This window comes from Lynx canadensis, chromosome F1, assembly GCF_007474595.2.
Source record: "Lynx canadensis isolate LIC74 chromosome F1, mLynCan4.pri.v2, whole genome shotgun sequence".
Taxonomy (NCBI): Eukaryota; Metazoa; Chordata; class Mammalia; order Carnivora; family Felidae; genus Lynx; species Lynx canadensis.
Genome location: NC_044319.2, coordinates 17,493,788 through 17,508,276, shown reverse-complemented (window position 1 = coordinate 17,508,276; position 14,489 = coordinate 17,493,788). Strand labels below are relative to the sequence as shown.

The following is a 14,489-nucleotide window of genomic DNA, read 5'->3' as shown; positions in this document are numbered from 1 at the left end:
TGACCCCTTGATGGCTTTTCTCTGCTGCAGTTCTCCATGGATGCTCAAAGAGGTCGCTTCTCTCTCCATCTCTGAAATGCTCTCAGGCTGCAGCTTCCCATATATTTCTTTCACCAGCTTTCAAAAAAGCCATATGAGGGTATTAGATGAGGTGGTGACTAGATACCTTCTGCTTGGTTGCCTATATTCCCTGCCTCTTTAAGCTGTCAAATTCTGGGTTGTCCTAAGTATAGACACAGCTCACCTGGCTGCAGACTCTGGCTCTTCAAAGGGTGACTTTCTGCTGAGTTAGACCTTAAAGCATTTGAGAACCCCTGCCCCCCAACTCATCTTTCAAAACATTCTCTCCCCAACCACTTTCCCCCACCCCATTCCACCCTTTACTTCTGCAATTGTGGACAAAGAATCTGCAAAAGCTTCTGTCTTCTCCCTCTTCCTCTGCCTCCCTCTGTCTTCCCATCTGGGTTGGCCAGAAGGAAGACTCTGGCTATACAGGACCCTATCTGTGCAGAAGCAGCTCCCAAGAGTTTGTGAGTACGAGATTGCTCCTGTTTCTGAATCTGGACTGTTCAAAAGGAGTCAAGATGTTTTTCTTTTCTGTCCACTAGGGGGCTGCTTGTAGGGGGATGGAAAAAACGAAGGCTTAAAAAAAATATATCATGCTGCTGAAATTTCAGCAAGAGGGGAAAAGAGAGAGCGCGTGAGAGAGAGACAGCAAAGCAGTCCCAGGCTTCCTTGTCTCTCACGTCAGAGGCAGGAACCTACTGTGCTAAGGCTGTTGGCTCAACACGCAGAGACCAAGAAAGGCACAGACACAGAGAGCGAGAGAAGAGGGGTCCCCCCTGACCCAAGGAATTACCACCAGTGGAGTAAAGCCACCTGACTTTTTAATCTTATTTTTGTTGCCTCCTCTTTCTCCCTCCACTCTAGCCCTGTCAGCCTGGGTTTCATTTCTTTCGTGGAGCCTCCTCTCTTCCTCCCAGAAAAGGAGGAAGGGAAGAAAAGGGAGAGAGGTGGGTTCTCTAGGTGAGCGCATCAGCTGGTTCCAGCTCGCACAGACAAGAATTCTCTTCGCAGGAAGCTCCTCTCGCTCCCCTGCCGCCCACCCTCAGCCGGGTAAGTCCAGCTCACTTGCTCCTTCGATTTCCTTGCTAGCGTGATTTCAGCACCACGGAGAGCTATGAGATGCATTTTGGTTCCTGTGTGTCTCTGTGTTCCTGCAAGGAGCTTGGCACTAAGGTTACATCTATCTCTCTGCTGCCAGTCGAGCCGGGTTCTGCGTAGGGAAAAGAAAGGCACAAAACTGTGTCTACTGAATTAAAGGGGGATGTGGACTCTGGCCTTCGGGTGTGTGTGTGTGCGTGTGTGTGTGTGTGTGTGTGTGTGTGTGTGCTGTTGCATAAGATAGGTGAGGTCTGAGCTAAATTGCCAGTGGGTTTCTGCGCGTCTCCGTGTAGGGCTGCTCTTTTTCTATGTAGATAAGAGGGAGGGTTTGGGGAATTAGCCATGCACCTTCTTTAACTCTTTCCAGACAAACCACAGAGGGAAAGTGTTGCAAAGGAAGCCTGAGGGGGTTAAGAGTGGGGGTGGAGTTAAAAGTTATGCTCCTCTGTGAGAGCTTGGAAGAGGTGGCATTTTAAATGTCAGTTTCCCTAGGATCTCTGGGCTGTTGCTGTGGAGAGAGCCCACTCTGACCTTTTACTTTCTCTCCTGGTGTGAATCCATGGCAAGTGGGCAGGTGCAACAGGTGAGCATCAGGTTGGGGTGGTTTTGGGGGCTGGGATCCCCCTGACTTCGTGGTGGTAGGCAAGTGTCAGTGTCTTGAGCTTTACAGAGGTTGGCCAGTGTGGATTATACTACACTTACAAGGAGGCAGGATGTACTCTCCACTTTTTTTTTTTTTTTTTTGTCATCTTTGACTATGTGTGGTTGGAAAGAGGACAAAGTCTGTTCTGTCCTGTTTTCTGCCAGTGAAAGATTGCTCAGGAGAAAGGTTTGTCTCCTTATGTCTGGGGAAGCAGAAGTGAAGGTAGACCTGTCCTGATGTAAATAGGCTTGAAGTAGTGCCATGTCCTCCAGTACCGAGAGGTTCCACAAACGGGCTCATCATTACTCTAACTTCGCTGCTACTTTTTTGGGGGGAAGGTACTGCTCTGTCTCTTCCACTTCCTGTCCCTCAGAAAGATGTTCAATCAAGTCCCTGCATCTGCCTTGGTTTTGCCTTGGTGACACTATCTGCCTGCATCCGCTGTCCTTCAGTCTTACCCACAGCTGCTTGGGTGGGGCCATCCAACAAGTGGCGTTGGGGAGTTCTTTCAGCCATCTATGTCTCCATGAAACCAGCATCCCAAGGGGAATTTTAAAGAGATGTGGCTCTGGTAAGAGCAAACCTTGCCTTGAACTGTCCTTTAATTATCTAACCTTGTGGTCACTTTCTTCAAGATGAGAGAGTCAGTGGGGGGTGGTTTCACTCCTCCCAACACCCAGTGAACTCTAGGGTGGTGACTCTGTGTTTTGCTTTTAATTCAGCATTCTGGGCCCCTTCTCCAAACCAAAGAAAATACTCTCTGCCTCTGGCTGGTGAATCTTCTGGGCGAGAGACATAGTCCCGAGTAAAATGGCACCACTGTTTTTTGTTTTTTGTTTTTTGTTTTTTGTTTTTTTTTACTATGCTTGCCATTGAATCCAGAAACCCCAGCATCTCCCTAGATTGGTAGGAAGTGGAAGGCAGTGAGAAAAATAGTGAAGTCAGAGGTTTTAATGGCAGGGAAAAGAGATTGAAATAGATAAAGCAAAGCATCAGAAACCAACACTGACTCATTGATATTTCAACTCTCCCAACTCCTGCCAACCTTGAAATCTTCCAGTTTGAACAAGAAAGTGGATAGATTTCTACATGACATATCTCTGAAGGTTTAAAAGAAATTCATGCCCTTGCAGTGGACCTTATCCAAAGCCACCATTTATTACTGAAGTCACCATACTTAGTGGTCATTATGTCATTAATGCCCTTAAATTCTCTCTGAAAGAAGTGCTCAGTGTCATTACTGGGCCCATTTAATAAATGGGAGACATAGGCAGTTAAAGTGCTAGGCTAGAGGGTAGCAAAAGCGGAACTAGAACTTCTGGTCTCCTAGTATTTCATCACCTGAGAAATGCAGAAATGCTCATGTGAGGGAGAGCAGGGCTGTATTGCTCTCCAGTGGACAGATTTGCAGCTGAGACCTTTTAGTGAACTCCGTGCGGAGCAGTGGCTTCTCCCTGGTGAAGAATGAGAATCAGCCAGGAGTCCCAAGGTGTTTCTGTACTTAGGTTCTCAGCCAAGAAGATGGCCAGGAGCCAGGTGAAGAGCTCCCTGGACTTACTGTAGAAAGACAATTCCAGGCTGGTGGCCCCTAGGCTGGACTGAGGTCATGAAACTGATTGCCACACTCACGTTGCCCCACAAATCCCAGTTAAAGGGACCCTTCCAGGGCACATTGTCGTGGATGTTTTGGTTTCAGATGTCTGATGATTTTCCCTCAGCCTTCTCTGGGAGCAGCTACACTGAGTCCTCTGTGGCTCGCAATGTGGGGAGGATGACTAGAGAACAGGAGAGGGATGGGTTCTGAGCACCTACAGAAACTCTAAGAGAGTAGGTGACTGGACACAAGTCCACCACACATACAAAACCTCTGCTCCCCCGGCAGCTGCAGCCCTCACATCTGGCCAGCGTTTGGGGGAGAAAGCTGCTGCATTCTCATATTCGGCCCTCATTCATGGAGCAGGGGAGACTCTGCTGGTTTGCCCCTGAGATCTGGGGGAGATAGAAGATATCAAGAAAGGTGAAGGGAAAGAAAAGGTTGGCATCCTGCCCTATTTTCCACAATTGTATGTTGCTATCTTTTACCTGGAGAGTGCCACTGATATGTATTCTTTTAGTTCAGGTATAGCTTGCATATAATAAAATGTACTGATCTTAAGTATTCACATTAGTTTTGACAATTGAATACATCCATGTAGCCACTACCCCAAACAAGATATGCAAGCTTTCTCTTGTGTTTCTTTCTGATCAATCTTTCCATCCCCCAGCCCCATCACTTTCTGACTTCTTTCACCATGACTTTCACTGCTACTTTTTACTATGGAAATACATTGCTTAATGTGATATTTAATAGATGTGTCATGTAGATTATAGTAGAGTTTTACAAGAACATTTCAGAGGTTTGAGTCTGTTGTTACTGGGTAGGTGGCTGAGAGAGTGGGGAGAGGGGTGCATTCTTCATCCAAGTTTATAGTTGTGGTTTTAGGAAGTCAAGTGGTCATTTCCAGTGTGAGTGTGTGTGTGAGTGTGTGTGTGTGAGTGTGTGTGTGTGTGTGTGTGTGTGTGTGTGTGCAAGCCACAATCAAGTCCAAATAGGAACCCTGGAAGCCTCTGCAGGTCCCTCCCTCAGAGCTGACCTCACTTATTTGATGGTACAGTGCATGGAGATGATATTGAAATCTCTATTAAAAACTTGGAATTTAGCATTCAGGTGGCTGGTCATGAGTCATCCCATTTGGCACCCCCAGGGGCTGGGGGTGAGGTGAGGAAAGAGTACCTGTGTGAGCTCACTAGGGAAATGGAGAGAAATTCACTGTGATAGTGCTTACGCCATGAAATTCAGCTCCATCCACAAAGGTCTTGGCTGAGAAGGTTGCTATTTCTCCTTATTTAAGACTGGCTTTAGAAGATACTGGGGTGACTCATGTACCACGATACCCTCCTAGCTTCATCCAGGGATGTCCATCCTACGCCCATCCGTGGTTATAGGCCAGGATGAAGAGACTCTCGTCTATTTTTGCCATGAAGAAGCAATGAAGTTATAAGATTTTGATGACTTTGGTGGGGAAAAAATACACACACACACACACACACACACACACACACACCCTATGTAATTAGTCTTGACACCTTGCCTGTCTAGTTTTCTCCTACTCTGTATCTGTAGAAGCTCTATGTTCAGGGAATGTTGGACAGAGATGAGGCATTTTGTGCACACTTTGAGTATGAGGTCCTCAACTAACAGATCAGAGTTTCTGGCAGATCAACCAGGAAATCAGAGTCTCCAGTGGGCCTCAAAATTTGTCTAAGTAGGTGGTAGAGCAGTTTACATGCACAGTGGGCAAATATAGACTCTGCCCTCCTTCACTGAGAGACTTAACTGAGCACCTTCTTTCCAAGGTCTGCTGCTTTCTGGGATTGCCTACCTCAGAGAATACACCTAGCTGGCTCATTTATGGGAAGGGTCCTTCCCAAGTTGGCTCTCCCAGGCAGGATCCCTCAGGGCGAAGTAAGTGTAGGTTGCTAACCCGCTGGGCCATGGCAAGTCAGAAGAGAGTCACAGTGAGGATTTCTTAACGTGTAGGTAGAAGTTCGTGCAGAAATTCAGAATCCGAATGATTTCCACAAAGCCAATTCCAGTAGACGATTTGGGAGAAGTGTAAAGACGCACCTTTGCCTGGTTAACTATAGGCTGTGTTAAAAAAAGATCAGATGAGATTCCCCGCCTCAATGGAATTTCATCATAAGAGCAAGTTCAGTGGGAAGGGGAAATTGGAATAGGTTTTTAAAGCTATTTCCAACTGTATATAAGAATCACTACATCTTTACCTTGAAATATGACTTTGGACTAGACCTGTATTGATCTATTTAGAACACAGCAAGTACCCAGTATGTCAGTTGGCAAAGGGAGTTTAAAGAGCCTTACCCTCTTCTCTTTCCCTTTTTTGTTCCTTGTGATAAAGTATACATGACATAAAACTTACCATTTTAGCCATTTCTGAATGTACACTTCAGTGGCATCAAGTACATTTACATTATTGCACAACCATCACCACTGTTCATCTCCGGAATGTTTCCATCTTCCCAAACTGAAACTCTATACCCATTATACAATAACTCTTCACCCCCCTCACCCCCAGCCCCTGGCAGCCACCACTCTACTTTCTGTCCTCATTAATTGGACTACTTTTGGCACCTCCTATGAGTGGAATTATACCATATTTGTCCTTACGTAACTGGCTTATAACACTTAGCATAATGTTTTCAGCGTCCATTCATGTTGTAGCTGTGTCAGGCTCCATTCCTTTTTAAAGCTGAATCATATTCCATTGTGTGTATGTACCGCATTTTGTTTATCCATTCAGCCATCGATGGACATTGGGTTGCTTCCTTTTATGCTTCTTTAAGTCTGGCCAGTTGCCCCTGCTTTACTCTCCAACCAAATGAGAAAGGGAGACTGTCTGGTCGTAACTCCCACGGGGGTTGAAATTCTTCCCTTATGAGGACCATGCAGATGGCTTCTTTGAGGCAAATCAAGGAGGATTAAGGGGGGGGTGTTGGTGCACTCCCCCCTCACCCCGCCCTTTTCATTTGGGTCTGGTTCTTGTACTCCGGCCCTCATTGTTAAGTGCACAACAGAAGCAGTTCAAGTAGACTGGCATCCTAAACTCTCCTCTATACCCCCTCCGGAAGGCCCCAATCTTACCCCAGAAAGATACCGGGAGACAGTGAGAGACATATCCCTCACTCTTGGTGGACACATTTCTGGGTTCTCCCCAGCTTATGCATTACAAGTTGAGACTCCAAAATGAGATGAGGAGTTCTGGGGTCAGCGACAAATGGGCCAACAGACTCACTGCAGTTTCCTCAAGGATCTTAGCTCTGATCTTCTAGGGGACCTCTGCCCTCAGAGCAGGGCACTGCCAAGCTCACCTCCACTTGCCTCTTATAATAACATCTTATGCTTTAGCTGTTGATGACTCAGTAAAAGGTTATTACCAGGACTCATGAGGAATTCATGGTTCTTCCAATTTGGATGTGTCTTTATCATACTGTATGGTATGAAAGAGACAAAGAAGGAAAAGCCTAGACCATTGGTCCCAGGACAGTATCAACCCAGAATGGCTAATGTTTGACAATGGCTTAGCAACATCTTTGGGCTAGAATTTAGTATTTGATTTTACTTCACCTAAAAATTCGCATTTCTGGGCCCTGGCAGCTTGGATCTTTCTATTGCTTAATGACAACACCAGCCAACATTGAGTGAGTGTTTCCTATGAGCTTCAACCAAGTGCACGGCACAGAGAAAACCCTTAATAAATGTTTGCTGTTATTACTAATAATAAATACTTCAAATGCTTCATGTCATTTAGTGGCTAAAACACTGTGATGTATACTATTATCCCCATTTTACAGATGAGGAAACTGAGGCATGGTGACTTGTTCAACTTTTTATAGCTAGGAAGTGATAGAGCTGGTTCAAAGCCTGTGCCTTAACCACTTTCTTGTGTTGCTTCTATCATTCATTTGGCAATTAATGATGTCTCCATTGTGATTCCTTTTAAGCATCTTGCATTATTGCTAATCTTTTATATATATATATATATATATATATATACACAGTGTAGTTTTAATGAGTTAAGAACAGGGCTATTCCCATATGCTTCTCCACCTATTGCTAATGTTTATATGTAAAAATCTAGGTGCCTCTCCACCTAGACTACTGATTCTCTGAGGGCTAGGAGAGCCCAGCACAGGACCAGGCACATAGCAAAACTCAATAAAACCCTTTCTCACTTGCTGTTGGTTCAGCTCAACCTAAATACAGGAGTTCCCATGCTCGTTTCCCTAGTTTAATAATAATAATAATAATAAATAATTACTATTTATGGGGTGTTCACAGTGGAACAGGCACTCTACCAGGCTGTGCAATACAGTAGCTCACTTGATTCTCACAACAATGGGAAGAAATGGGGGTCACTGTGTGAAGGGCTCTGTGCCGGATGCCATACATATCTTCTCTCATCTAATCCTCACAATAACCCAGGGGGAAGGTGGGCAAGGCAAACCTCCTCTAGCCAGGGAGAAAGGGAGACCCTGGTCATTGTACAACTTGACTTCAAATAGCGGACAGAGCACACAGATGAGGGCAACAAATCTAACTTCAGAGAGGCTAAATAGCTTGCCTGAGGACACACAGCTAGACGGTGGCAGGACTGGTTTTGAACCCAATCTTTTTGAAATGGAGCCCAAGTTCTTCCCCTGTTGTCTGCAGCTTCTAGTTTAGCCATATCCCGCCCCCCCCCCCCCACCACCACACCCTCCCCCTCCACCTGGGCCACATGTTCTTCGAGAAGCAAGTCCTGAGCATTATTACCAGGAAACTTGGCTTCAAATTCGTGCTCCACCACGTCTGACCTTGTGCTCTTGGGCCATCACTTAACCTGTTTTAATCTGAGGTTCCTCATCAAAAGTCTCTCTTCCATCCTCCCACCCTAAAAAAAGCCTATAGAAATCATCATCTCATCTTTAAGGAGTTCTTATGAAAAGTAAACGGGACAGACGTATGGTGCCCAGGACAGCACCTGGCACAGAGCATGAATGATTGAGCCACTTGCTAATTCCTGAGGTCTGGGGCCTGGGTGCAGCCTGGGGTACCTGTGTTTCAATAAGCTAACAATGATCGGGGCTGACCTGGATTTTACATTCTCCTCAAGCGCTAATGGTCTGGGCTGGCCCTTGTTTTTATCACCTTGATTTTAAGAGCACATGTTGGCCATTTTTTCTTCTGCTTTAGCACCACCAGCTTGGCAGGCTGATATTTATAAATATCTGAAAGATGCCTTTTGCCAATTAATTAATTACCTGGAAATTGTCCTGGATTAAATTAATTTGAGCCTTAAGGAGACACTGGATTTTTGAGCCCCATTCCTCACTCTGCTGGGGACCGCGAACATTTGGATTCCTTTTCTCTTGCCTTTCCCTCCCTCCGGATTCTTCTGCCATTCTGAGTTTTATTTATGAAACATTTTCCCTTCCCTTATAATTCTGTTTTCCATAAGAAGAACATCCAACAGCCACCTCCTGGCTGGGGTAGAGTAATTGTTTGAATTTTTTGACGGTGTGCAATTTCAAAGGCTTGCGTTTATATAGATTACCTTGAATTTATCTCCGTGAGTGTATCGGGAGAGAAGCCGCTGCCTGCCACATGAAGTATCGTAAACCCCGTAGCCACCGAGCGCCTGCACCTGCGTGGACGGTCTGTTTATCTAAATGGATTTCTGTAAAACACATACCTTAATAAATGGGGTTTTGCCAGCCTGTCCAGCCTACACTCGGGTCAGCAGTGGAGTCCGGGCCGAAAGGACAGGTGCGGAGAGGAAATGGGCCCACAGCCCCACGCCCCTCCACCTGGCCAGCTGTGGCGGGGGTGGGGGGCGGTGGGTACGTGCAGATGGGGAGAGGGCGGCCCCAGAGCAGAGCGCCTGCAGGCAGAAGGGGCAGGGCCCCGAATACTAGATGAGGACCCTGCGAATGGTCATGTCGCAAAGGGCAGAGGCCATGCTGTCCATAAAGGGGTTGTCTCCTCACGGTGACCTAGCCTGTGCCACAGGGAGCTAGAACTTATAAACCTAGCCATAAAGCCTCCCGTTCAAAGCCGTATATATTTATAGAGATATAAATGAAGTTTAATGCCGGTGAAACTCACTATAAAAGCAAAAGACTTCATCTGTATCTATACTTCAGGTGCAGAGCAGTTCGGGGCCCGCTGCCTCTCTCCCGCTGAGGGCAGCGCGGTGCGCGCACCCACTCGCCCCCGTGTGGGCCTCCCGCGGGGCGGGAGAGGCAGGTCCTCTGGCGTCCGCCAGCGAGGCCCCCAGCAACTGCGCCTTCCCTTATCTCTGAGGGCTGTGTCAAAGCAGCGAGAAAAAAAGAAGAAAAGGAAAAAGCACTGCCAAAATCAAGCGGCTTCAAACAGTCAGGAGTCTGGCTTTTAAATAAAACAATTTGAGGAAGGTTGGCTTTTCATCCACCTCGGAAACTGCCAGGTTTCTGCTCCTCGGAGCTCCGGGTGGGATACAGAGATGAGACTGCAAAGCCGGTGCTGCCCTGCCCCCCACCTGGCGTGTCGTTGCCCCTCCCCCCCTCCCCCCCATGCCCGCCTTGCATGCATCGCCTCACTGCCCACTCTGGGCTGGCAGAAATGTTCAGTGAAACCCTGACAAACAAGCATTTGAATCTGGCTGTGTGGCCTTGGGGAAGTCACTTGACTTCTCTGAGCCTTACTTTCCTCAAACCCATGAAATGGGACAAAGGTTCCTACCTCTGAGAATTTCTGTGTGGGTTAAAGGAGATGTCATTTTCTACATGAAGGCTCCTAATGGCCCTTAGCACATCGAGGGGCTTCAGCCCATACAGTTCTCTTTTGATGGAGTGTCTATGGCAGAAAAGGTGTGTTTTGAGGGTAGATGGCAGGGGTCATGCGGCTACTTTGACATATATTCTCCCCAGGGGGCAGGGGAGGTGGCTGACACTTGGTTGTACAACAAGTGCAGTGGGAAGACGGGCAGTGACTTGAACACTTCCCTCTTTTCATCTCGTTACCAGCTCTCCTCAGTCTTGCACAGGCCCCTGGGCCCGAGTGCCCGAGGCAGCCGCTCAGGGGCAGGTTGACTGACCGAATACATCGCCCCTGGAGTGGGGCCTGTGTTCCTATGACTAGCTTCCTGGAAAGCTCAGAGACAGACATGCTGCCCACGTGGAGTATAGCTCCCCAGGGAGTATCTTTGGGTTCCTAGGGGTGCCTTTCCACACTTGACCCTCACGAGGTCAGCAAATCATGCCAACAGCATGGGTTTCATTCCTGGGTCACCCTCCATCCAAGGGAGGGACCAAATGGAATATTCTGGAGGAGATGAAAGGGTGCCGTTGATCCGGACCCTGATATGTTCTGAGTGGGGGTGGGGAGGAGACCGATATCTGTCAATCTCTTATTAAAAATGGTCTGAGGCCGTGCAAGAGTTATTAAAATGCAGAGTAAGAGGATGCCATACGTTCCTCCCCACCCCCGCCCCCTTTTCAGTTGTGTTTTATCAGCTTAATTTCATGAGAATGAAAGGCTCAGGCAGCCATCCTTGGAGACTGGGAGGGAAAAAAAAGTCAAGTCACCAGAGAGGGCCTTGCATGGCTTCCCTGGCAGCCTCCTCCCTCTGACTCCACCGGGGTCCCCTCCCAGCCTCCTGCAGCACTTCTCTGTGGCTGGAGCCCAGGGGACAGTGAACAGTAACGGAGTGCTCTCTCTCTCTCTCTCTCTGGGCCCGTGGAGACCACATTTGACAGGCCAGGGATCCCACCTGACATCCCAGTTCTGCCACGGGGCGAGGGGAGAAAACCTGGGAGGAGACCCCACTCCTGCTCCTTGAAATGTTTGCCCTTTTCCTTTTAAGTTCTTAAGGTCAAATGTTGCTAACGGGATTATTTGCCCATGGCGAAAGGCTGCTAGGAAGGGAAAGAGCCTTTTCATTTCTGAACGTTTATGTCTTACCCCAGAGTTATACTCAGCAGTTGGCTTGAGCAGACTTTGCAGGTGATGAGGTGGGAATTGTGGGGAGCGGTTACCCAAGATCTGCTTCCAGGATCTCCTGGGTTCATAAATCACCAGCTGGATCCAAAAAATGCTCCCTGTCGATTTTTCAGTAGCGTAATAGTTGCTAACACCTACACGATAAAAACGACCGCAGGGCAAAGATTTAAGTCCTTCACACGTAGGAACTTTCTAAATCTGGACAGTCACTTTTTGAGTGAGGTACTATTATTATCCCCCTTTTACAGATGGAAAAACTAAGGCACAGAAAAATTGTTTAATTTGCCCGGAGACCTGCAATAAATGGCCGCGCCAGGATTTGAACCCAAGAGCTCTGTGCACTTAATTACCATGCTGTGCTGGGCGTCACTCAGACACCGCCCGGGTTCCCCGCTGCCAGAGACAGATGCGAAAAACTGGAGAATCATAGTCCTCACAAGCTTGGTCTGAATCACAAAGGTTGGTTTAAAAATAAGACCAAAGCAGTCACTATTTCTCTCGGGGGCTTGGTGTTGTCACTTCGTCTACTCCCCCTCCTTTGGGGAGTCATTCTGTTTTTTCAACAAAGCCTCATCTAACTCCTTCAGGATGAGAAAAGAATCCAGCTTCAAGGCAAGTGAGTTTTCTTAAATGCATTTCCTTCATCCGATCTCACAAGGTGGGGAAGGTGGTGTCAATTCTCATCTATCCACAAAAGCCTCATTCGCTTTGTGGTTTCTCCACTTTGGGGATTATCTGGGCCACAGTTGTAACTACCCATTCACTTGTGGGCTACTTCTTTCAGCTCTGTGCTGCCACTGTACAGGATGAAACTCCTGTAATGGATTCTTGAACGATCGGTCCAGCTGGGAGGGAGTACGGCAGGCCGATGCAGCAAAGCCCGATCTGTTCCTGTCGAGCCTTCTTGTTCAGCTGTGGGGATGCAGACTGAACACCAGTGGCGGCCAGGACCACCGAGGGTTACAGGAGAGGCAGGTAGTGTTGGCCAGGGGCATAGGGCAGCTCGGTGTCGCCCAGCTAGATCTCTGCTCTGTAGTCAGAGGTGGGCATGGTGGAAGAATGTTGGCCCAAGGGGTGGGTGGACTGTGAGGTGCTTAAGAGCCTCCCCCACACCCGAAATGTGCCGGAGCCTGTGGCAGACTGAGCCAAGAGGCAGGTTCATTCTGGAACAGAAGCACTGGGGACAGGGGAGGCCTGAGCACCCCGATGCGGGCTTGGTTAGAGGCTGGCATTTAGGTCTCGCGTTGAGGCTGAGCCAGAACTTGGGGCGAGTGCACATCCCAGCTTTGGGTGAGGTGATTCAGGGCCAAGACTCTATCCCAAGCTTGGGCCAACCATCCATAGGCAGGAAGACACAGAGTGAGGGAGAAAGGGTATCAGTGGGTATCAGTTCTTTTTTTTTATGTTTATTTACTTGTTTATGAGAGAGAGGAGAGAGAGAGATTGCTTGCGTAGGGAGGGGCAGCTCTGTCAGCACAGAGGTGGACATGGGGCTCGATCTCACAAACTGTTGAGATCATGACCTGAGCTGAAATCAAGAGTCGGATGCTTAACTGACTGAGTCCCCCAGGCACCACAAAAGGGTATCTGTTCTGAAGATAGTGGACCTGAGCTTAGACTCTGGTTTTGCCTAGCTCTGCCCCCTTAGAGAAGTCATTTAACTTCTCTGAGCCTCTATTTCCTTGACTCTAATGTAAGGAAGATAACACCTCTTAGGAATTTTTGTGAAAATTGAATAAGGTAACATCTAGAGTATACTTTATAAATATTCAGTAAATGGTGATTACCTCTCCCCAGTAGCAATAATTTCTTACACTGTAGTTGTGCTTCATAATTTTCATAGGACTATGATATATTAATATATTTGGCCTGCACAACCCTTTGTGAAGGTCGACACAATGACTCTTATTCATTATTCCCATTTTACAGATGGGGAAATTACTACAGAGTTTCAGTGGCTTGCCCAATATAGCACAGGTGGTAAATGACAGAATTGAGATCCTGAATCTTACACTTTGGGTTTAATCATTTTATAGCCCTCTGTGTTGTGCTGTGATTGGGCTGGTAATTGAAATCACAAAGATCGAGAAGATCCTCTGCCCAGATGCCCAGAGGACAAAAATCATCTTCCATGAGCTCTGCGGCATCTCATGGGAACTGGACAGGGCTTGGGGTATCCCTTAAAGGCTTTGGCACCAGGTTCTCAAGTCCTTTCAGTTCTCAAATGTGTTCTGGAATAACTCCCTTGGTAGATTAATGCTTAATGCTGTGCCAGCCAAGTTTCCTGTCTGTGTACCAGATCATCTTGGCTCTCCTGCCTCCGCCAGCCAGCCATCTTGGGAACCTGAGTCACTCATGACAGCCACTGCGGGGACCAGCTCCCAACAGCAAAAGAACATAGAGCCTGTGTCCACCAGGCAAGTAGCCTTGAATGTTACCTCCACAGAGAAGCCTGCACTAATAATTGTATCTAAAATAGCCCTCCTTGACACCAAAAGCAAAGGCAACAAAAGCAAAAACAAACAAGTGGGATTACAAAAAACTGAAAAGCTTTGCAGAGCAAAGGAAACCATCAACGACATGAAGTGGCAATCTATGGCATAGGATCAAATTATCGCAAACCATACATTCAGTACGGGCTTAATATCCAAAATACTCAGGGAACTCCTACAGCGCAATAGCAGAAAAAGAAATAACCCAATTAAAAATGGGCCAAGGACCTAAACAGACATTTTTCTCAGGAAGACATACAGATGGCTAACACGTACATAAAAGATGCTCAACATCACTCATCATCAGGGAAATGCAAATCGAAACTACAAGGAGATATCACCTCACACCTGTTATAATGGCTATCATCAGAAAGATAAGAGGCAGCGAGTGCTGGTGAGGAGTGGAGAAAAGGGAGCCCTGTGCACTGTTGGTGGGAGTGTAACTTGGTGCAGCCATTATGGAAAACAGTATGGAGGTTCCTTAAGGAATTAAAAATAGAATTACCATATGAGCCAGCAATTCTACTTCTAGGTATATATCCAGAGGAAATGAAATCGGTATCTCAAAGAGATATCCACACGCTCATGTTCACAGCAACATTATTCACAA

General features: G+C 47.2%; 1 protein-coding gene across 2 annotated transcripts in view; it reads left to right on the top strand.

The window, feature by feature from the left end:
- Positions 1-690: 690 nt before the first annotated feature.
- TNR (tenascin R) overlaps positions 691-14,489 on the top strand; it is a 414,724-nt gene continuing 400,925 nt past the window's right edge. For both annotated transcript variants that reach the window (XM_030303382.1, XM_030303381.1), the window contains exon 1: positions 691-1,116. The gene's annotated coding sequence lies outside the window, so the exon portion shown is untranslated. The remainder of the gene's footprint in view (positions 1,117-14,489) is intronic.